Below are 24,493 nucleotides of genomic sequence, written 5' to 3'. Positions count from 1 at the left end.
CATTATGTCAGCATTGTAGCTATGGGTTAAAGTCACATAAAAAACATCATTTATTACAATATGCACTTAAAATAGTAGATACCCTTTTATTTAAATTATTTTGTATTTTATTTCTCAGAATAGTTCCTGATTAAACGAAAGAGTGTTTTTAGTCTCTCTTACTACAACAACCCATGGTTTGGTCTTGAACATAATTTTCAGTTGAGTTGTATTTCAAAGCCGGGTAACGTCTAGCTCAAAGTTTATGGAATAAGCTATTTTCACTTTAAATTGACTTAAATGGTGCAGATCTCGGTTCCTTATCGTTTACGCTCACTGCTCCTATGTCTTTGACTCATCCTACTACAGTTTATACTTTTATATAATCTTTGTTGTTTTGTCTTTGTCTTTAGTTTCTCTTAATGCTAAGGGGTTACGAAACAATGTGAAGCCAAGGCCTTATTTTTATTTGCTAAACAAATTCGAACAGAGTTTTGCTTTCTTCAAAAGTCTCACTCAATTTCGGCTGATGGCCTCCATGTAGACCAACCAATCAGAATTTGGGTTTAATACTTTTTATGGAAAAGTTTGATCTTACTGATATATGGAGAGAGGTTTCCGGCCGACAGATAATTCACTTGGAGTAACAAAACAGGTTCCAGACAATCCAGAATAGATTTTTGGCTTATATCCAAATGTATTGATAGTGGGTGTGTTACTACAAATATCTGTATTACTCCCCTCACAGACCATAGGGCCATTTACATTGTTATTAAAATATTTACCCCTGATACTACCCTTGGCAGAGCATCCTACTGGAAGCTAAATAGCTCATTATTAAATAATGATATAGTTAAATTTGAGGTTAAAGATCTGCTCTCACACTTTTGGGAAAGGGCTTGTGAAGAAAAATCTTATTGCAAGAACTGGGAGCTCTTTAAATTTGAGGTTTTCAAATACCTTAGAAAATATGGTAGTAATCTTGCTAAGACCAGAAGAGCTGAGGAGGAAAAGGTGATCATTAAGATAACTTCCCTTTCTCAGAGGTCCCCAGCCGGCCTCTCGGGGGAGGAGAAGATGGAACTAATTGAGTTACAAAATAAACTGGACAATATATATAGATTAAAAGCAGAAGGAGCCTTTATTAGATCTAGGAAAAAATGGCTTGAGGGAGAACAGAATTCATCCTATTTCTTTAGACTTGAGAAATTTCATTCTAAAAATAACACTATCCATAAATTAAACATTGATGGTGTTATTACAGATGACCAAAAATTAATCGCTAAATACTGTAGCAATTTTTACAGAAAATTGTATAGCTCCACGTACTGTCAGGAATCCACAGATATGTTTTTTAACTCACTGAATAATGTTCACTATCAGTGATATAGAATCTAAACAGTGTGATGAACCCATCAAAGTTGAAGAGATTATAGAGTCTATCAAACATCTAAAGAACAATAAATCACCAGGTGTTGATGGAAATACATCAGAATTTTACAAATTATTTTCTGAACAAGTAGCTCCCTTCCTATTTGAAGTCTTTAGAGAGTATTAAAAACAATGTTCTCCCTCCTACAATGAGTCAGGGGTTAATAACACTGATACCTAAGCCTAAAAAAGAAGGGCTGCTCATTGATAACTGGCGTCCAATTTGTCTTCTTAATAATGACTATAAGATATTAGCCTTAATACTTGCAAAAATAATTAAAGAAGTCCTGGATGCAATCATTGATGAAACACAGTCTGGCTTCATGAGGAACAGACATATTTCTAACAATGTCAGACTAGTATTATCTTTTATAAAGCATTTGACACAGTAGAGCATCAGTTTCTCTTCCACTCCCTTGAGATACTTGGCTTTGGGGATTTTTTCTGTAAGGCTATTAAGACTCTATGCAAATGGTAACAGCTTTATCAAATTGAAACATGGCACCTCACCTAGATTTGAGTTAAAGAGAGGAATTAGGCAAGGTTGTCTTATCTCCCCATACCTGTTTTTATTAATCACCCAACTTCTTGCAAATTCTTTAAATAATAGTCCTGTACAAGTGATTTCCATAGCTGCTAAAGAAATGATTATAAGCCAGCTGGCTGCTGATACTACACTTTTTCTGAAAGACGCTAACCAAATTCCCATATCGATAAATGTGATACAATCCTTTTCCAAAGCGTCTGGTCTATATCTTAACATTAATAAATGTGAACTCATAGCTGTCAAAGATTGTGTGACACCTTCATATTATGGTATTCCAGTAAAAGAAGAACTTACATATTTAGGCATAACCATTACAAAGGATCAGAAGTCTAGAGGCTTACTAAATTTTAACCCTCTTATTAAAAATACCCAGAAGAAGCTAAATCAATGGCTACAGAGGGACTTATCTTTAAAAGGTAGAGTCCTAATAACCAAGGCCGAAGGTATCTCTAGTAGAGGTCGACCAATTATGATTTTTCAACGCCGATGCCGATTATTGGAGGACAAAAATAGCCGATAGCGATTAATCGGCCGATTTTTAAAATGTATTTGTAATAATGACAATTACAACAATACTGAATGAACACTTATTTTAACTTAATATAATACATCAATAAAACCAATTTAGCCTCAAATAAATAATGAAACATGTTCAATTTGGTTTAAATAATGCAAAAACAAAGTGTTGGAGAAGAAAGTAAAAGTGCAATATGTGCCATGTAAGAAAGCCAACGTTTAAGTTCCTTGCTCAGAACATGAGAACATATGAAAGCTGGTGGTTCCTTTTAACATGAGTCTTCAATATTCCCACGTAAGAAGTTTTAGGTTGTAGTTATTATAGGAATTATAGAACTATTTCTCTCTATACCATTTGTATTTCATATACCTTTGACTATTGGATGTTCTTATAGGCACTTTAGTATTGCCAGTGTAACAGTATAGCTTCCGTCCCTCTCCTCGCTCCTACCTGGGCTTGAACCAGGAACACATCGACAACAGCCACCCTCGAAGCAGCGTTACCCATGCAGAGCAAGGGGAACAACTACTCCAAGTCTCAGAGCGAGTGACGTTTGAAACGCTGTTAGCACGCACCCCGCTAACTAGCTAGCCATTTCACATCGGTTACACCACCCTAATCTTGGGAGTTGATAGGCTTGAATTCATAAACAGCAGAGCTGCTGGCAAAACGCATGAAAATGCTGTTTGAAATAATGCTTACGAGCCTGCTGGTGCCCACCATCGCTCAGTCAGACTGCTCTATCAAATCATAGACTTAATTATAACATAACACACAGAAATACGAGCCTTAGGTCATTAATATGGTCGAATCCGGAAACTATCATCTCGAAAACAAAACATTTATTCTTTCAGTGAAATACAGAACCATTCCGTATTTTATCTAACGGGTGGCATCCATCAGTTTAAATATTCCTGTTACATTGCACAACCTTCAATGTTATGTCATAATTACGTAAAATTCTGGCAAATTAGTTCGCAATGAGCCAGGCGGCCCAAACTGTTGCGTATACCCTGACTCTGCGTGCAATGAACGCAAGAGAAGTGACACAATTTCACCTGGTTAATATTGCCTGCTAACCTGGATTTCTTTTAGCTAAATATGCAGGTTTAAAAATATATACTTCTGTGTATTGATTTTAAGAAAGGCATTGATGTTTATGGTTAGGTACACGTTGGAGCAACGACAGTCCTTTTTCGCGAATGCGCACTGCATCGATTATATGCAACGCAGGACACGCTAGATAAACTAGTAATATCATCAACCATGTGTAGTTATAACCAGTGATTATGATTGATTGATTGATTGTTTTTTATAAGATACGTTTAATGCTAGCTAGCAACTTACCTTGGCTTCTTACTGCATTTGCGTAACAGGCGGGCTCCTCGTGAGGCAGGTGGTTAGAGCGTTGGACTAGTTAACCGTAAGGTTGCAAGATTGAATCCATGAGCTGACAAGGTAAAAATGTGTCGTTCTGCCCCTGGACAAGGCAGTTAACCCACCTTTCCTAGGCCGTCATTGAAAATAAGAATGTGTTTTTAACTGACTTGCCTAGTTAAATAAAGGTGCTCTATCTTTATGTCTTGACAGTAAAATAAGCAAGGAGATAGGCCAGATGCTTTTCAACTTTCTTTGGAGAAACCGTACCCATTACATTAGGAAAACTGTTGTAATGAACACTTGGTGGACTGAATTTTCTGGACTTTACTACTTTAAATAATACTTTTAAGATCAATTGAATAAAACAATTCCTAAGAAGACCCACTTCTATCTGGAATTTTATTCCTCATTATGTCTTCTCTACTTTTGGTGGCCTTAACTTCATGTTGTTTCGCAATTATAATATTGACAAAATTCCAGTGAAACTTTCTGCTTTTCATCGGCAGGTTTTCTTGTCATGGTCCTTAATTTATAAACACAATTTTTCTCCACACAGATATTATATATGGAATAATTGGGATATATTGTATAAAAATACTTCTTTGTTTTTAGAATATTGGTTCCGAAATAATATCCTATTGGTGAGCCAACTGGTAAATGCAGAGGGTCTTTTACTCAGTTATAAGGAATTCTTATCACTTTACAAGGTCCCTGTAACACCTAAAGATTTTGCAATTGTTTTAGATGCCATTCCCTCAGGTGTTGCTCTGTTATTCAGGAACGTGTCAAGACCTGACCCTCAGAGCCTACCTTCTATTGACTCTGTTGACTCATCAGTAGGAAAGATTTGTTTCTCTTTTGGTCCATTCAACAACAGAGCGATACGAACCTTGTTTCAGCAGGATGTTGTATCTATACCTTATGTCATGCCTTATTGGAATGGATTTATTGATAATATCTGTTTGAAAAAAGTTTGGGTGTTGCCACACACATACCTACTTAACAAAATTAAGGAAGTTTCCTTTAAAATTATTCATAAATACTATCCTGCCAACCACTATATGAAGAAGTTTAAGGAAAACATCAACTCAAATTGCTTCTTTTGTAATGACCACCCAGAAACAGTGTTGCATCTTTTTTGGCATTGTATTCATGTAAGAAAACTGTGGCAAGACATCAGTAGATTTATAATTGAACACATTTATGAAGATTTTACACTATTGTGGAGAGATGTACTGCTTGGATTCTTTACATACGATAGAAATAAGCTGAAACATTTTTATGTAATTCATTTCATTATTCTTTTGGCCAAATTTCATATACACAAATTTACAAACAAAAAAACACATTTTCTTACCCTACAAAAAGAAATTGAACTGTATTTTAAGACAGTTAAATACTCTACCAACAAAAAAGCTGTTAGAATTGTAAGTGTATGTATGTCCCTGAAGGTCCTTGTGTAATTGTAATGTGATATTGTACCCTCTAGCTCGATTGTCCATTGTATATAATCTATATATACTTGTGTTCCCACATGTACTTTCTGTATAGATTTGATGTTAAAAAAAACGTTAAAAAAAATAAAATAATTAATGATTTTTGGCATGCAGTCTTAGTAAAATATAACTGAGGTAACCATATCTAACCATTAACGTTACTCTTAATACATTTTTACATGGGCGTGAGTAGCTAGCTCATTACATACTGCAGATTTCCCCGCAAAATGGCGATTAGCTTGCTGCTATTGAGTTTGTGCTCCCGAGTGGCGCAGCGGTTTAAGGCACTGCAACTGAATCGGTGCTAGAGGCGTCACTACACACCCTTGATCGGTTCCAGGCAGTATCTCAACTGGCCGTGATTGGGAGTCCCATAGAGCCGCGCACAATTGGCCCAGCGTCGTTAGGGTTTGACCGGAGTAGGCCGTCATTGTAAATAAGAATAACTGACTTTCCTGGTAAAATACAAAGCAATAAACCAGATTATGCACGTGCCATAAATAGCAAACAATAGCTAGTTTAGCTAATCACTCAGGACCGCACATCAGAGCACAGGACGTATTTGTTTACTCGATGAGCAGACTAATAGCCTTTGCATTAATTAATGTACTCTACTGCATTTGTTACATCTCAATAAAGCTAGAACCGAAATTATTTGACAATCGTGTTGAACAGACCCATTACCAGGCTGACATTGGAATTATTTTGAGTGACAGTGAGGACAATGCAGGGTAAATTTGGCCCATGTGTGGTACTATTTGCCGCCCAAAGTTTTCTGACCCCCCAGGCAGAGAGGCGCCGGTATGAGGAGGCAGCGCGGCGACGCGGTTGGAAGCCCGAGAGTCAGCCCCAAAAATGTATTGGGGGGATGGCACACGGGGAGTGTGGCTAAGCCAGGTAGGAGACCTGAGCCAACTCCCCGTGCTTACCGTGGAGTGAGAGGGCGTCGTACTGGTCAGGCACTGTGTTATGCGGTGGAGCGCACGGTGTCCCCAGTACGCGTGCTTAGCCCAGTGCGGGCTATTCCACCTCGCCGCACTGGCCGGGCTAGGTTGGGCATCGAGCCGGGTGCCATGAAGCCGGCTCAACGCATATGGTCTCCAGTGCGTCTCCTCGGGCCGGCGTACATGGCACCAGCCTTACGCATGGTGTCCCCGGTTCGCCAGCATAGCCCAGTGCGGGCTATTCCACCTCGCCGCACTGGCAGGGCTACGGGGAACATTCAACCAGGTAAGGTTGGGCAGGCTCGGTGCTCAAGAGCTCCTGTACTCCTTCACGGTCCGGTATATCCGGTGCCACCTCCACATACCAGTCCTCCGGTGGCAGCCCCCCGCACCAGGCTGTCTCTCCGGTTTCTCTCTACAGTTGCTCCCGCCTGTCCAGCGCTGCCAGAGCCTTCCTCTTCTCCAGCGCAGCCAGAGTCTCCTGTCTGTCCTGAGCCGCCAGAGTCTCCCATCTGTCCAGCGCCGTCTGAGCTGCCCGTCTGCCCAGCGCCGTCTGAGCTGCCCGTCTGCCCAGCGCCGTCAGAGCCGCCCGTCTGCCCAGCGCCGTCAGAGCCGCCCGTCTGTCCCGAGCCGCCAGAGCCGTCAGTCAGGAGCCGCCAGAGCCGTCAGTCAGCCAGGAGCCGCCAGAGCCGTCAGTCAGCCAGGAGCCGTCAGTCAGCCAGGAGCCGCCAGAGCCGTCAGTCAGCCAGGAGCCGCCAGAGCCGTCAGTCAGCCAGGAGCCGCCAGAGCCGTCAGCCAGCCAGGAGCCGCCTGTCAAGCCGGCGATGCCGGAATTGCCTTTTACTCCGGCGCTGCCGGAGTCGTCTTTCACTCCGGTGCTGCCGGAGTATCCTATCCATTCGGGACCCATGGCTAGGGTCCCCAGGCCAAGGTCGGCGGCGAGGATCGCCGCTCATAAGAGGCCACGGGGGCGGTTAAGGAAGCGGACAAAAACAATGGTGAAGTGGGGTCCACGTCCCGCGCCAGAGCCGCCACCGCGGACAGACGCCCACCCAGACCCTCCCCTATAGGTTTAGGTTTTGCGGCCGGAGTCCGCACCTTTGGGGGGGGTACTGTCACGTTCTGACTGTTATTTTCCTTTGTTTTGTCTTTATTTAGTATGGTCAGGGCGTGAGTTGGGGTGGGCAGTCTATGTTATTTGTTTCTATGTTTAGGTTTGTTCATTTAGCCTGATATGGTTCTCAATCAGAGGCAGGTGTTTTGCATTGTCTCTGATTGGGAGCCATATTTAGGTTGCCTGTTTTCACTGTTGGTTTGTGGGTGTTTGTCTTCCGTGTCAGTGTTTGTGCCACACGGGACTGTTTCGGTTAGTTTCACTTTTGTTATTTTGTATTTGTTGTTGTGTTCAGTTTATATTATTAAAACATGGACACTTACCACTCTGCGTCTTGGTCCGATCCCTGCTGCACCTCCTCTTCAGACGAAGAGGAGGAAACCAGCCGTTACAGTAATTATATTTCGCCCCTTTTCTTTTGAGATTTTCTCTTCACCAGGATAGTGATACGGGGGTCCAGGCAGCCCAACAAATTATCCGGTGAAACAATTCAGTTTTTCAGTTTACGCTGTGCTGTGGTTTTTGGTTCGTTAACTTCACGTTAAATTTTTCTAAGTTGCCCTAGCATTCTACACATGGTGTATTAATTTTTTTCTTTGGGGGGTTAGGCATGCTCTACATGGCCTTCCAGGATGCAATCTTACTCCTGACACAATGCCAGTTTTTCCTCAGAGACTAAGGTTTTTGTCAATTATGTCCTCCATTTTTGTTACCATTATCCTCAGCAGTTGAGATTACTCCACCACCCTAGCGTCCTCAGTGTAGCGCTTCCTTTTGATATAGGTTGTTGCGTCAGATCGTTTAGCATAGTTATGCTCAGAACCGATGTGGACCAACAGCCTCTCGCATGCCTTGCAGTCATGGAGGATTGGCGTTTTCTGCACATCATGTGCAAGCCATTCGCTTATATCGCTCAGGATCTCATCCTTCAAACAATCACCATCTGCAGCCCCTTCGGCAGTGTTGATCTGTATTGGGGTAATAATATTTGTGAGTAATACAAACACCTCTTTTTAAAGTCGTTTGTGTCATATTGAAGTTGTTTACCGTTGTAATTGCTGTAGGGTCACTGTCTGAAGCAGTGGGAAGATGCAACTGGCGATGATCGGTGGAGGATCCTCTGAGTTGGCCCGCATCATTAGGACTAAAGCCGGAAGCAAGAGGGGTAGGAGAAGTGGTGTCTTTGCGGTGGATTAGTAGGTCGTCATCTGGATCGGTCTGGCAGTTTGTGTTACTTGCACAAGTGAGGATGTTCGCAATTGAAGCAGCAGAAAACTCTTTGGCAGAGGGGTTGAATCTGTTCCCACCTTTCCCCCTAATAACTGAGAACCGATTCTGGAAAAAAATACATCTGAAACATTAGGATAAACGTTTGAAATACCCTCTGATCTTTAATCTCATTTCCTTTTTATGTTGTCATCTGAAGGTGAATGCAGGAGATGAAGAGGAAGGCCCAAGAAAACATGGCAGAGAACATTGGAGACTGAGCACCAACAACAACTAGCACAATGGGTGAGTGATTCAATGTAGAGGGCTGCGGGTCCTGACCGATCATTGCGGCGCGGTCAGCATCTTTAATGCTGCGGGTCCCATAGATTATTTGGAAATGGTCATCTTTCTGCATTGTACGCGTTAGCCTAGTACTACATGTATTGGACCGTGGTTGGGTTTGTGACCTCTAATTAAATGCAAGATGAATGCCAGAAATGCATGATTACCCTACATAAACAAACATGATATTACATTATAACTCACAACTTACCTCTAAACTGTCCTGATTAAGTTTGGCTGTGCACAGACATTTTAAAGCATTTTCATCTGCTTAATTAGTTATTTTTAGGACACTCCGTAGGGTTAGTTTGAAGCCTTGCTGGCATGGTAGAGTAGTTCCTGACCTAAAAATACACTGGTTTATATTTTGGTTGTACCTTAAGGTTGCTGGTACCTTAATTGGGGAGGACTGACTCTTGGTAATGGTTGGAGCGAAATAAGTGAAATGGTATCAAATACATTAAACACATAGTTTCCATGTGTTCGATGCCATTCCATTTATTCTGTTCCAGCCATTATTATGAGCCGTCCTCCCCTCAGCAGCCTCCACTGGTCAAATAGTGTGTTTAGTGGTCAGAATGGGAGTCCAAATAGTCCTGCATTACAGGAGTAATATTATCTTGGTTTCTGCAAAGCGTGTCAGTGAGTGGGTCCTAGTCTAATTTGAGGTGGAAGAAGCATGGCATATTTAATGTATTCGTTTTAAATCAACTTAAATTTCCATGTTTCAATCCATTGTATTGAAACATGGAAGCTGTTCTCTTGTCTGAGAGCCCTCCATGGATTTCTATCCCAGCAAGATCTAGAAGGAAAAAGCATGTGTTGGTCTGATAGTGATTTCTATGTGCAAGGTTTTAAACTGTGTAATACACCCTGTACTGATTGCATTTACATTTGATCGAACAAACCTTGACTTCAGAACGTCAAAACAGCTTGTTCATTTTTTTCAATAACTGGGCTGTGCATTCCACCTCATTAGGCAGTTAGCCTAGCTGCATCATAGTTTGCATCCCTTGAGTAAGTAAAGTATTCATTAGTACTACTACATCATGTTTTATGATGTAGCTTCTTTTCATGCCAACATTTATTAATATTTGTATAGTTATGTGGCGCAACAGTCACTGCATCTCAGTGCAATAGGTGTCACTACAGTCCCTGCTTTGAATCCAGGCTGTATCACATGCGGCCATGATTGGAAGTCCCATAGGGCGCGCACAATTGGCCCAGCATCGTCCGGGTTTGGCTGGGGTAGGCCGTCATTGTAAATAAGAATTGGTTCTTAACTGACTTGCCTAGTTTAAAAAAAATTAAAAGACAGGATTTTCAAGCAATAACAGGTTAGTTTAATGTCTTAATGTAAAAAGTGTATGAATTTGTAAATTATTGAAGATATTTATGTTGCTGTACTTCTTTACCTGAAGAGACTATGTGGCTAAACACCTGTGTTGCCAGCTTCACTCACATGTTTGTGAAGGGTGGCAGATTGTGTTTGTTCGTCAGCTTTGGTGACTTCCTGATTGTGTGCCATCTTGTAAAACAACACCAGATGGTCTCAAATTATTTCATCTCTGATCTGGTGAGTTAAAAGGAATGACAGTCAATTTTTATTGTTAAAGAATTATATTTTATATTTTCCATTTAATAATCTTTGAATCTACCTTTATCCCATGACGCTTGAAGTTGTTCCGCACTGATTTTACCAAGTTTTGAACATCAAAGATGATGGGGATTTTGTAGTCTTCAACTGTGATGCAGTGTGCACTGTCAGTGTGTTCCTCAGCATTTAGACTTGCACCAAGGAGTTTCATAGACTTTATATTACAGCGTGACTGGTCACACACAACATTGTTGACCTGTCGCATTTAAAGTAATTACTGTAAATTCCAAATATATAGTAGTGATGAAACTGGACTATTGTGTATAGACATTGTTACTTAGTCAGTCCTATGCTTTTTAGTCTCTTTATTGCCTCAGCCACAATATCAGCAGTCTCTTGGGCTGGAGTTGCCGATTTAGCCAGGAAATAGCCAAATGCCTGCGTGGGAGACGTAAACAAGGCAGGGGTAAGTAAATGAAGTGTCTTGAGAGTGGAATTTTAGGAACGTTAAAAAGTAGTCATGTATTGTCTGATAGCTCAGTCACATAATTACCTGTTTCCATTTCGAAGTGACACTCCTAACCATAACAACCATTGCCTGATTGGCAACATCTCCCTTGGTGGTTAAGCTGTCAATGACGTTCCTTTCGCGATTGTAATCTAGATGTTGTTTTATTTCATTTCATCAAACATTAGGGACACATTTCTTTCTGTTTTCATATTTCTGACCAGGAGTAACATCTTCTCGATGAGTCAAGGAATCCAGGCTTCAAAATAAAATAATAATTAATACCATCTTTTAGATTATTTCTGAAAACATGCAGTCCAACAAATGAATCCTCTTGTAAGAGCAAAATGCAATATTTATTCTTACAGAATAGAAAGCAATGGTGCGGGCAAGGTAGCGATGGAGGGCACATTTTTTCTGCCGAAATCTGTAAGTGGAAGGACTGTGGTGGTACAGCTGTATTCCAAGTTGTTTTATCTTTACAGAGAACCTCCGCCCTTTCCTATTTCTCTGCACACTGCACTGTAGTTTGAAGAAGTCCTTTTAGATGTGGAGGTAGCGACTCCATGGCCTCCAACATTGGATATTGTTTTGTTCTACAAATTATGAAGAGGATAATGCATGATGAAATCACCCTAATTGTATAACCAATCCTAATGTTGTCTATTAGAAGTCAACATATGTGTTATTCTAGTCTATAAGATGACGGTGTACTTGGTTTTGATGGCTTTTAGTCTTGCAGATTTTGACAGCTTATTTTCCAGGAGCTGTATTCTCTTAAAAAATGAAACATCTGTTTTGATATTTGTTTCAATGTGTGTACAATTAATCACTGTGGGTGTATTATTATTATTATACTATAGACCTCCTTCAATTGGATGATGGCCTCCTCCTGCATGACATCTGTGCTACATGCTGCTTGCTTTGACACCTGAGCTTCCTGTATGCTCATAAGGCCGCCTTCTTCTGTCACCTGAGCCGCCTCCTGTATGCTTGTGAGGATGCCTCCTGCCACCTCTGTCACCTAACAGACTACCTCCTGCAGACCACCTGAACTAAATTCAGCATCTGCTGCTTCCTCTGCTGGAGCTGGGTCTACGCTCTCCTTCACTCTCTTGTTCTCTCTGTCTGTCTCACCTAAAACTCCCATATCTGCTTCCCTGTCTCTCCTTCAAAAATAGACAATTCAAGACTTTAAACCTGTTGTATTAATATAAAACAATAACGATGCATCTTTAATCGCTACGTATTTTGTAGTTGGCTTACTTCTATTTCTACAACGCTGTGCATCTGTTGCAGATTGAGGGGGTGGATTCATGCAATTTATTCTGGTAGGTACTGCCTCGAAGGACAGTGTCTTCTGTGAACCTTGTTGAAAGAGACATTTTTACCAGAAATTTTTGCAATTCATTCCAGTCATTGGCAGAGAACTGGAAGGAAAGGCGACCAAAGGGGGTGTTGGCTTTGGGGATGACCAGTGAAATATACCTGCTGCAGCGCGTGCTACGGGTGGGTGTTGCTATGGTGACCAGTGAGCTGAGATAAGGCGGGGTTTTACCTAGCAAAGACTTATAGATGACCTTGAGCTAGTGGGTTTGGCGATGAATATGAAGCGAGGGCCAGCCAACGAGAGCATAAAGGTCGCAGTGGTGGGTAGTATACGGGGCTTTGGTGACAAAACGGATGGCACTGTGATAGACTGCATCCATTTTGCTGAGTAGAGTGTTGGAGGCTATTTTGTAAATGACATCACCGAAGTCGAGGATCGGTAGGATGGTCAGTTTTACGAGGGTATGTTTGGCAGCATGAGTGAAGGATGCTTTGTTGCAAAATAGGAAGCCGTTTCTAGATTTAATTTTGTTTTGGAGATGTTTAAGGATCGGTAGGATAGTCAGTACTGACTCTGTCAGTACAGTACAGTCAACATTAAAAGATCCCAGCTTTTTGAGAAAGTACAGTCTCTGTTGACTTTTTGTAGATCTGATCTGTACATGTTGTTGATCCATCCTCAGTTTTCTCCTATCACAGCCATTAAACTCTGTAACTATTTTAAAGTCACCATTGGCCTCATGGTGAAATCCCTGAGCAGTTTTCTTCCTCTACGGCAACTAAGTTAGGGAGGACGCCTGTTACTTTGTAGTGCCTGGTTGTATTGATGCACCATCCAAAGTGTAATTAATATGTTCACCATGCTCAAAGGTATATTTAATGTCTGTTTTTTTACCCATCTACCAATAGGTAGGTGCCCTTCTTTGCGTGGCATTGAAAACCTCCCTGGTCTTTATGGTTGAATCTGTATTTGAAATTCACTGCTCGACTGAGGGACCTTACAGATAATTGTATGTGTGGGGTACAGAGAGGAGAATGTCATTTAAAAATTGTTATTGCACACACTGTGAGCCCATGCAACTCACATTTTTACTCCTGAACTTATTTAGGTTGCCATAACAAAGGGGTTGAATACTTATTGACTCAAGACATTTCAACTATTCATTTGTAATTAATTTGGAAAAACATCATTCCACTTTGACATTATGCGGTATTGTGTGTAGGCCAGTGATATATATATATATTTTTAAATCACAATTAAATCAATTTTAAATTCAGGCTGTAACACCACAAAATGTGGAGAAGTCAAGGGGTGTGTGTACTTTCTGAAGGCGCTGTGACTTTTGGATTTTTATAAGCGGTATTGTAGTCCCCTCTGATTGTCTCCATGTTTCCTCCCTGTAGTTGTTCCATGAGGATGGGGAGTGCTGGGTCTACGATGAGCCTCTACTGAAAAGAACTGGATCACAGAGGCACTGAGGCCAAAGATGCAGATCTTGGAGTCTTAATAAGAACTCTTTTGCAAACCACTTCTTATCCAAGCCTTGGAATGACTGATGATTGAACATGATCACAGCTTTGCATTTTCAAAGTAAAAATGTAATGAAATCAAGATGAAACATCTACAATGTAAAAAAGAATAACCCTTGTTTTGCCAACCCCACATCCTCCACCTCTCCATCCCCTGAACGACTAAAAAAAGCATGACAAAAACAGTACCAATGCCCTTCGGCTACACAAACAAGTCCTCACAATCTTGCAGGAGGATCCCTCAAGGGTCTGTTCTTTTCCTCGAGGGGGCGGGTGTTTTGATCGAACAAACCTCGAAAAACAGCGTTCTGTATCTCAGGGAAGCTGGTGACTGAGGAATGAATGGTGTACTTCCAGGAGTTAGACGGCCTTATGGTGGAATCACAAGGGGGACAACTTGGCTTGCCAACAACTAGCTACAGCTGTTTATATATAGATACTTATGATGAAAATATATATATATATATATATTCTCTTTTTTAAATTTTATTTATCTTTCTTTCTGGCAGTAGTAAATATTTGAGGATATGAACTCTATGGCAATACATCAGGAATCATTCCTTTTCCTTTCTACATTCGTGCCCTCTCAAGTTCGTTGACATTCTCTCCCCATTTACTAACTCCATCTAGTGCAGGAGTGTCAAACTCATTTTGCCCCGGGGGCCGCATTCTGTCTTCAACGAGGTCCAGAGGGCCGCATTGAAAATGTGTTATTTCCTCACCGTCATTTTTTTTGTTGAATTTCTGATGCTCCCTGACTGTCTGGCTTTCATTTTGGTGATTTATTAGCGAGCTGGACACAGTCAAGAAACTGTAAATGTAGGTCCATTATCATTTCAACACAGTGTAGATTTTATTTTTGTCATTTTAAAGTATATTGAGTTTTTTTTCACCTACGGGCCAGATGTTTGACACCCCTGGACTAGTGTATGTTTATCTGCTCAAGATGACCAGAAGAGGGACCCAAGAAGTCTGCATTTGCAAGATAGACAAAGGTGGAGTCGAGGAAGAGGACTTGTCACCATGTTTATAATTTTCCCTTGTGACATTTATGAACAAATGTATGTGTTTTGATTTGTTTTTCAGGTGATTGGGTAACATGCTAAGGCGCTTTAATGAGAGGTTTTATTGAGTGCTAAATTTGGTTTAGGGTACAAAATGTAATACCAGGTTAGATTATGTCCAGTGGTGGTGTTAAATAGGAAAGAATAATTGTCTTGTTTCTGCCTTTAATTGAAAGGTTCATTCCCCATTCAGTGCCACATCATTTTAAACTAAATAAGCAGATGTTTGGATAAGTACCTAAAAGAATATCTCTATCTTTCACTTGAGCATATGAATCATATGACTGTGGATATTCTTCAGCGAACCCATTATGTGAAATATTGTCAGCTAAAGACAGATCTATTCCTTTTCCCCTCAGAAGACGTTTTATCAGTAAGCAAGGCCAGGTAATACAGTACATGAATTTACATTTTGGTTATTGGAAAGGAATTGTGACCAAAACCATTTGTAGAGAGAGCACATTCCTGCTGAATACACGCACTCAATGATTGCCTGTGGTGAGAAACTCAACAAGTTCACTTAACCGAAATGTAAAGGTAGAGTATCATCCTTTTATCTCTAAAGTAGATAAATACTGTATCTTCTTATATAATAGAATTTACAGAGGTTACAAACTCAAGCCATTTTTCTTTTCATGTTATGACTTTGTAAATTAATATTGAATCAAGGCCTTGCCATACATTTCAGTATCGCTTCAAAAGAGCAATCGGAACAAAATGTATTTTTTATTTACTTTGAATCATAACCATTGATTGTATTAGATTTTCATGTTTATTGATGCATAATATTAAATCTCCATGAGTTTACCGCTGTGTTTGACATCCTTCGTTGAAAAAGCTTGTGGCTGAAGCAGTACAAGTACATAAGTATACATTATAGTAATGAATCTCAAACGGCATTATTATATCTGATATGATAGAAAGTAAATTATACTCATTTATAGTATTTGAGTATCTATTCAGATTATAAGTGATATGAAATTAGCTGTTCTGCGACTAAAGCCTTGTTCACGCTGCAGGCCTTCATGCTCATATCAGTTTTGTACTACTGACTGTCCAAAAAGCAAGTTACAAATGACCAAATTGGATTGGTGCGTGTTCAGACAGCAGTCATTTGCTGACATGGCTACGCTAGTTGTCATAGTAAGGATGGGTGTTTGCACAGTGGTGTAGGCTGATTGCTGGTGGTGCTCATGCTTCCTATCACTCAGAAGTTATGTAGCAAGCTGAGGTGACAACAATACCTGCCATGGATATTTCCCAGTTGCCTTGAATGTTCAAAATCATAGTGTAAGAACACTTAAAAAAAAAAAGCCTCAATGGATAAGAAGATCCAACTTAATTTGTCTAGCCACAACAGTCGACTAGCTAGCTTGGTAGCTGTTTAGCTTTTTATCACATTCACTGATTTGTTTGTAAACAATTAAGATAGTTAGCTACCACATGTTATTTTCAAACTGTAAACAGAGTAGCTAGCAAGCAACAAGATATGCCAAATAATAGTCCAAAAACCACTTGCAGGCAAATAAATCAGATTTGACCAGACACAAGTCACAGGAATCAGATTTATATCTGACTTCAAACCACCTACGAAGATGGTTTGAAATGTGGCTTGAAATATCCGATTGCTTTTTGGCTGTTCAGACTGCAGGGAAAAGACCAGATTCGAATCGGGAATGCAAATAAATAGAATTTGAGTCATTTCAAACTGCCAATGCGAACACGGCTTAGTCTACAATGAGCTCAACACGTAGCGCATACCAAAGGTGAATCTCAAATGTGGCTTCTTCTCCTCTCGCCTTCATCTTCACTAATTGAAAAAAATGAACCGCTGTAAGAAATATAGTGAATCCCTTTTGCTTTCACCTGTCCTTTTTGCTTTCACATCAGTGCAGGTGGAGGAAATAAGGAGAAGAATCCACTGTACTATTGAAATGCACCCAGGCGTGGAAAAAAATGCAGGTGTATCATAGCCACTTTATAGAGCACATTATTTATAGAGCATATTATTAGATATTCTTTGCTTGTATCCATCGCAATTTGTGGATGTGGTTTGGTCTTGATGCAGCATGTAGTATCTGGGATCTACATCTGTTTATATTAGTTACTATACTGTTACTAAGCGGTGATGTATTACGACAGTGTTACGTTACTACACCTAATAGGAAATGCACATGCGCACTAGTGTGCCCGGGAACTGTAGAGCACGAGAAGTTTGGACTAAACGGAAAACTAACTGTACTCCCGTTTCCTGCCTAATCATTTCTCCACAACACAAATATTACAGTGGCGACGAGGTGATTAAACTTATTTAACGGACATTGCTTGAAGGGAAGAATGTTGCGTGAGTAATGAAACTCAAAATAATTACGTAATTCGTCAGTTATTCTTTATTTTCTTTCGCCAGTAAAAAAAGGCTAAGCACTGCTAGCAGGTACAGTGTTCAGGAGCTGCCAAGTAGCAAGACTATTGGAGTCCAGAATAGCGACACTGCCCTCTGGTGGTAAAAAAAAAAAAAAAAAACTGTCATTGAACCCATTGAAATTAGGCGATCTCGGTGGAGAAATATTGTCAAGAAAAAAGAAAAAAAAAGGAAGAAGGAACGTAACACGGTGTGTACATTATTACATTATTAGAAACTTCTGAAGTGAAGAATTAGAGGAAAATTAAGGAATACAAGGAATAAGGAAACTGAACAATTAACTGTGAAAATGGCAACCATTGGTCGAGTACCAGAGTTTGAGGCTACAAAAGAGGATTTTGATTCCTATTTGGAGCGTTTTGAGCGTTGGCTGGCTGCAAATGAAATCAAGGATGAAAAGAAAGCAGATGTATTTCTCAGTGTTTTGGGTCCAACTGAGTATGGATTGCTGAAAGGTCTCATTGAACCAATAAAAGCAGTTGAGTTGAACTATGCAGAACTGACAAACTCTTTCAAGGCATTTCAAGCCTAAGCCAATTCTCATTGCAGAACGTTTCAGATTTTACCAACGTCACCAGAGTCAAGGGGAAACCGTGGCTGACTACATCCTTGCTTTGAAAAGGCTGGCAAGTACATGTGAGTTTGCACAATTTCTTGATGATGCTCTTCGAGACAAGTTTGTATGTGGTCTCACAGGTGAAGCATATCACAGAAGGCTTCTGTCAGAGAAGGACCTGACCTTTCGGAAAGCCTGTGATATTGCACTTGGACTCGAGCTTGCCCACAGGGATACTATTGAGCTATCGGGATATGCAGAACGTCAGAAAGGTGTTCACAAGGTCAGTGATGCACGTGGTGAAAAAGGCTCACAAAAGTCACACTTTTCTCAGTCCCGTCCTCAAGGTTACACAAGAACAAAGCAGCCCACATCTCAAAGGTCTAAGCCAAGTTGCTACAGATGTGGGGGAGATAATCATCAGCACAGTGAATGTCGATTCCAAAATGTAAAGTGCCACAATTGTGGAAAGGTTGGACATTTACAGAAAGTGTGTAAAGCCTCAAAACGCACAGCAAGAGTGCACAAAGTGTCAGACGCAGCACAAGAAGAGGAAGGTACTACTGAAACAGTATTGGAACTGTCCACAGTGTACACAGCTCAACAACAAAAAGATGGAATCTATCTCAACATGGAGTTAGCGGGAAAACCGGTAAAAATGCAGCTGGACACCGGAGCGTCTGTATCTCTGGTTCCAGAGAGACTCTACAAAGAAAAACTGAAAGAGTGCCCTCTTCAGCCAGCGTCCATCCGCCTTTCATACACTGGTGACACTATTCCTGTGTTAGGGCAGATCCAGGTACCAGTCCGGTATGAGGGGAAGGAGTGGACGCTACCGCTTGTCATTGTTAAAGGAGAAAAATCAGCCTTGCTAGGCAGAAACTGGCTACAAAAGATCAAGTTGAACTGGGGAGAAATCTTCAGTCTGAGAAAGGACAAACCAGTGAGTCAGGCTACACTCACTAACATGCTGGAGAAGCACAAAGAACTTTTCAAAGATGGCTACGGCGAAATACAAGACTTCACAGCAAAAGTCAGAGTGCAAGAAGGAACCAAGCCTATCTTTCACAAACCACGTCCAGTTCCCTATGCTCTTAAGGAAGCAGTAGAGAAGGAACTGGACCGCCTACAGAAGAATAACATAATCACGAAAGTAGCGAGGAGCGACTGGGCCGCTCCGATTGTTGTAGTCCCAAAGAAAGACAAGACCGTCAGAATGTGCGGTGACTACAAGGTCACAGTAAATCGCTGCATACTACCAGAGGAATATCCACTACCAAACGCTGAAGATCTGTTTGCCACTCTAGCTGGTGGGAAGGTTTTCAGTAAGCTGGACCTGGCATTCGCTTATCAGCAACTGAAGCTGGATCCGGAGTCAGAACAGTATCTGACCATCAATACACACAAGGGGCTATTCAGATTCAATCGCTTGGCCTATGGAATCTCGACAGCTCCAGCGATATTCCAACACACAATGGATCAGATCTTGGACAGTATAGACAACGTTGTGTGCTTCATGGACGACATCCTCGTGTCAGCACCAACCATTGGAGAGCACCTGGTAGTGCTGGACAAAGTGATGTCAAGACTGGAGAAATACGGAGTGAGAATGAAACGCAGAAAGTGTGAGTTCCTCCAGGACTCAGTGGAGTATCTCGGATACAAGATTGATGCACAAGGCCTGCACCCAACCAACAGCAAGGTGGAAGCAATTGTAAACGCACCAGCACCCACAAATATCTCAGAGCTGAGGTAATTTTTGGGGCTCCTGAACTATTACGGAAAGTTTGTGGCAAACTTGTCCACATTGTTGCATCCGCTTCACCAACTGCTGCAGGCCGATACAAAGTGGAATTGGTCCCCACAATGCGAAGAAGCATTCAAGACTTGCAAACAGCGTCTGCTAAAGAGCAAGTGGCTTGCCCACTACAACACAGAGATGAAGCTGAGACTCGCGTGTGATGCATCTCCATACGGAGTAGGAGCCGTCATCTCACATGTTCTATCGTCAGGTGAAGAACACCCTATTGCATTTGCATCACGGACTCTGTCACCAAGTGAGAAAAATTATGCTCAAATTGAGAAGGAAGCCCTGAGCATAATATTCGGAGTGAAGAAGTTTCACAAATACCTGTACGGAAGGAAGTTCCAACTGCTGACAGATCACAAGCCTCTGTTGGCCATCCTTGGACTAAAATCAGCTATACCAACCCTTGCTGCACTTCGAATGCAACGTTGCGCTCTGATATTGTTAGCCTACGACTACGAGATTGAGTACAGACGATCCAGTGATCACGCAAATGCAGATGCACTATCAAGACTACCATGCAATAGTGACTCCGACAGTGAAGATGATAGAGCAGTCTTCCAGATCTCTCTCATTGACGAACTGCCCATATCTGCTTCAGACATAGCAGAGGAAACAAGGAAAGATCCAGTGCTTTCCAAAGTCTTGGACTTAACATTAGGAGTATGGCCAAACTTCGTAAATGACGATAACCTTGGTCCATTCATCGACAAGAAAGACCAGTTGTCCACTGATCAAGGATGTGTTCTGTGGGGATTAAGGGTGGTGGTACCTCACAAATTCCAGAGGAGACTGCTATCTGACCTGCATGAGGGACATCCAGGGATCACTCGAATGAAAGCACTCGCTCGCAGTTATCTGTGGTGGCCTGGACTGGATCAGGACATTCAACAGCATGTAGGCCACTGCTCACCTTGTGAAGCTGTTCGCAACAAGCCTGCTGCTGCACCTCTTCATCCATGGTCCTGGGCTGCGACACCTTGGGAACGCATCCATGTGGATTACGCCGAGATTGACAAGCAACATTTCCTTGTTGTCGTCGATGTCCATTCCAAGTGGATGGAAGTGTTCCCTACTCAACTGACCACAGATGAGAAGACCATCAATCTTCTCAGACACCTGTTCGCATCCTTTGGACTAGTCAAGGAGCTCGTATCGGACAATGGCCCTCCTTTCACGTCAAAAGATTTTGAAATGTTTCTCAAGAACAATGGAGTAAGGCACATCCTGTCACCACCTTACCATCCGGCATCAAACGTAGCAGCGGAGAGAGCCGTGCAAACCTTTAAGAAGGCCTGGACTAGACTCGAGGTTCAGTCTGTGCCCACCCACCAAAGGCTTCCGCGGTTCCTGTTTACTTACCGTAACACACCACACACAGTAACGGAATGTACACCAGCTGAACTGTTTCTGAGACGCCAACCACGTACCCGCCTGACATTGTTGAAACCAAACTTGTCAAGCACTGTGGCAAAGCACCAGCTACAGCAGAAGAAAGCTCATGACAGACACTCAAAGACTGTCAGAGAATTCAAAGAGGGAGAGAGGGTGATGGTACGTGATTTCAGACACCCCAAGAGCCTGTGGAACTCAGGTGTGATCTTGCAACGCAAAGGACCTTTGACTTACCAAGTCCAAATTGGTCATCGCCAGGTCAACGTTCATGTGGATCATCTGCTACGGTCCAACGCCCCAGCAGAGACACGCCGAGAGAACAATAACGACCCCCAGGACTATTCTCCTGACTGTGGACGTACGGGAGAGATAGAGCCTGACCTTCCACCCGAACCTGGCCCACCACCGGAAGCCCAGGAGGAGCGGAGATATCCTATTCGACAGCGAAGGGCACCTCAAAAGCTTGACCTGTGAGTTGAACTGTTTAAGGTAACAGACAGTAAAACAAACAAACACTTTAATATGTCCTAGATAAAAGGAAAGAAAAAGGACATTACCTGGGTTAGTTATTAGGACACAAACTCCATCTTCGGGGCAGAATAATCCCCTGGATTTGTGCTGGGCTCTGAAAAGTCTGCTTCAACCCAGTAGTTGAAAAATGTTAAGAATGCATTGTTCAGATATTGCATTAGTAGTTCCCTAACATATTTACCTTGTTCTCTGGGAGTTAAAAACTATGGGGGAGGAGTGTAGTATCTGGGATCTACATCTGTTTATATTAGTTAGTATACTGTTACTAAGCGGTGATGTATTACGACAGTGTTACGTTACTACACCTAATAGGAAATGCACATGCGCACTAGTGTGCCCGGGAACTGTAGAGCACGAGAAGTTTGGACTAAACGGAAAACTAACTGTACTCCCGTCTCCTGCCTGGTAATTTCTCCACAACACAAATATTACACAGCAGAGATTGGATTTTTTGTCAGAAAATAAATGTTGGCTAAACTTCTCAAGTGTTCTCTGGTTCTGCTTTAATTTACCACATTTTTACTGGGTCTTACACAAAAAAAAATCTAGTTTTTTTTGTGCAACCCATACCTCATTGGTACGACCCAGTAGCCAATGAGAATAGAGAGAAATAGTAACGTGTCTTTTTGTAGGCACTAACTCCGCCATGGTTGGATAAACACCGAAAATAAGGTCTGCGGTAAACACAGGTTTAGGAGATCTTATACGTTTTGTCCTGTAAGATCATTTTCATTAGTTAACGCCACTTTTTGTGAATTTGGAATAATTCATGTTATTTTTTTAAATGCACGTAAAGGCTTCATAATTCATTAAGGTCAAGTTAACTGACTGCTATTATCTCATAGAACAAAACGTATAAGATCTAATAAGCCTGTGTTCACCTCAGACCTTATTTTCGTTGTTTATTCCAAAACATTATTAACCCATTCATTTTTCCAATAGCTGAACGGAACACGGGTAACTCGTTTCCGTGTTTTAGAACTACAAGCTGACGAGCTCTTGTGCTAAAACAGATCACACGTTTTCATTGGTTGAGGCGCATTCCACCACGCTCTACACAAGACAGAGGAAGAGGCGAAGCAAGAGCGATAACTCGCCCCAAAATCAGTCTTTTCCAACAGGTGGCGTTTTTTCCAGCTCACCCAAGCGAGTAGATTTTGTGTGGAGGTCAATACTGTGTCTAATTTGGTCAACATAGTAATGGCTTATTTGCATCGTGAGGTTTATTTAATCGAATATACGTTTTGTAATGCTGAGGTTGTTACGAGTGTACTGATTTAAGAACACATGACATCCCGGAAATGTTGAGAAAAAACACTTTATATCGGAGTTGTGTCTGTTAGTGATATCCGGAATCATTGGGACGTCCCTACCCTAACCCTTAAATAACCTGTACTTTAACCATTTTAAACGTCAACGTCAGTGGGGGTAGGGACGCCCCAAGAATTTCTGAATAGCAAGGACGATTGTGGTTGTTCACACGCCTATCTGCCCTACAATGGTCCCACCTGATCTTGCTTTTTGTTTTCTTTAACAAGATCAGCTTTACAAAACATATATCTGTTTATTTTCTATTTCATGAGTTACAGACATTTGTTTTGCATCATAATTTTGTTGAAAAAATACAATATATTTATTCCACATTTAATAGGGCAAAAACAAATTGCTGATTGCCTTCCTTTTTATTTACGGCATTTATTGTCATTGTTAGAGCGGCCAATCTCTGGTCAATATAATGGAACATATGTTTTATTTTATTGAACCTTTATTTAACTAGGAGAAGCCCATTGAGCCCATTCTCTTTTTCAAGGGAGACCTGGCCAAGAGGGCAGCGACAATCAATACATTACGGAATTAAAATGGAGAACAATACAACAACGTGATCCAGCCTAAAAAGGCATTTATACTCCTCTGTAACAGAGTCTCCCATCAAAAATGTAAATTCATTCAGTGGCACTAACATATCTAGATGAAGCATGGATTGCAGACTATTCCATGGCTCTGGTGCACAGGACGAGAAGGCAGTCTTGCCTAATACTGTAAATGTCCTGGGGACTTTAAGTAGCAACCACCTAGCAGACCAGGTATGGTAACTGCTGCTGGTGAAGGAGACCAGACTACAGAGGTAAAGAGGGAGTTTACCCAAAAGGGCTTCGTAGACTCCAACACCATCATTTAATTTGCTGACGACACAACAGTGGTATGTATGCCTGATCATCGACAACGATGAGACAGCCTATAGGGAGGAGTCTAGGTCCAAAAGGCTCCTTAACAGCTAAGACTGCTGAACAATTTATCAAATGGCCACCCTGACTATTTGTTTTTACACTGCTGCTATTCGCTGTTTATTATCTGTGCATAGTCACTTTATCCCTACCTACATGTACAAATTACCTCGACTAACCTGTACCCCTGCACATTGACTCGGTACTGGTACCCCCTGTATATAGCCTAGTAATTATTATGTCATCTTATTGTGTTACTTTTTATTATATTTTTTACTTTAGTTTATTTAGCAGATATTTTCTTAACTCTATTTCTTGAACTGCATTGTTGGTTAAGGGCTTGTAAGTAAACATTTCACTGTAAGGTCTACCTACACCTGTTGTACAAAAACAATTTGATTTGATTTCTGCGCATATAAAGTGAGGTCCAACCCAACATCTGGTACAAGGTGCAATGGTGGGTGAGTGATTTGGCATTTGTAATAGAGCGCAAAAATGCATGATAAACAGAGTCCAGTCTCTGTAAGAAAGAGGAGGCTGCATACAGCAAGTCACCATAATCAATGACAG

General features: G+C 41.3%; 1 protein-coding gene across 3 annotated transcripts in view; it reads left to right on the top strand.

The window, feature by feature from the left end:
* Nucleotides 1-24,493, top strand: part of LOC139578461 (torsin-1A-like) — a 42,009-nt gene that overhangs the window by 5,431 nt on the left and 12,085 nt on the right. The window lies entirely within an intron of this gene.

This window comes from Salvelinus alpinus, chromosome 6 (genome assembly GCF_045679555.1).
Source record: "Salvelinus alpinus chromosome 6, SLU_Salpinus.1, whole genome shotgun sequence".
Taxonomy (NCBI): Eukaryota; Metazoa; Chordata; class Actinopteri; order Salmoniformes; family Salmonidae; genus Salvelinus; species Salvelinus alpinus.
Note: the sequence above shows the minus strand (reverse complement) of the source record. Positions and strands in the feature narration are given on the sequence as shown.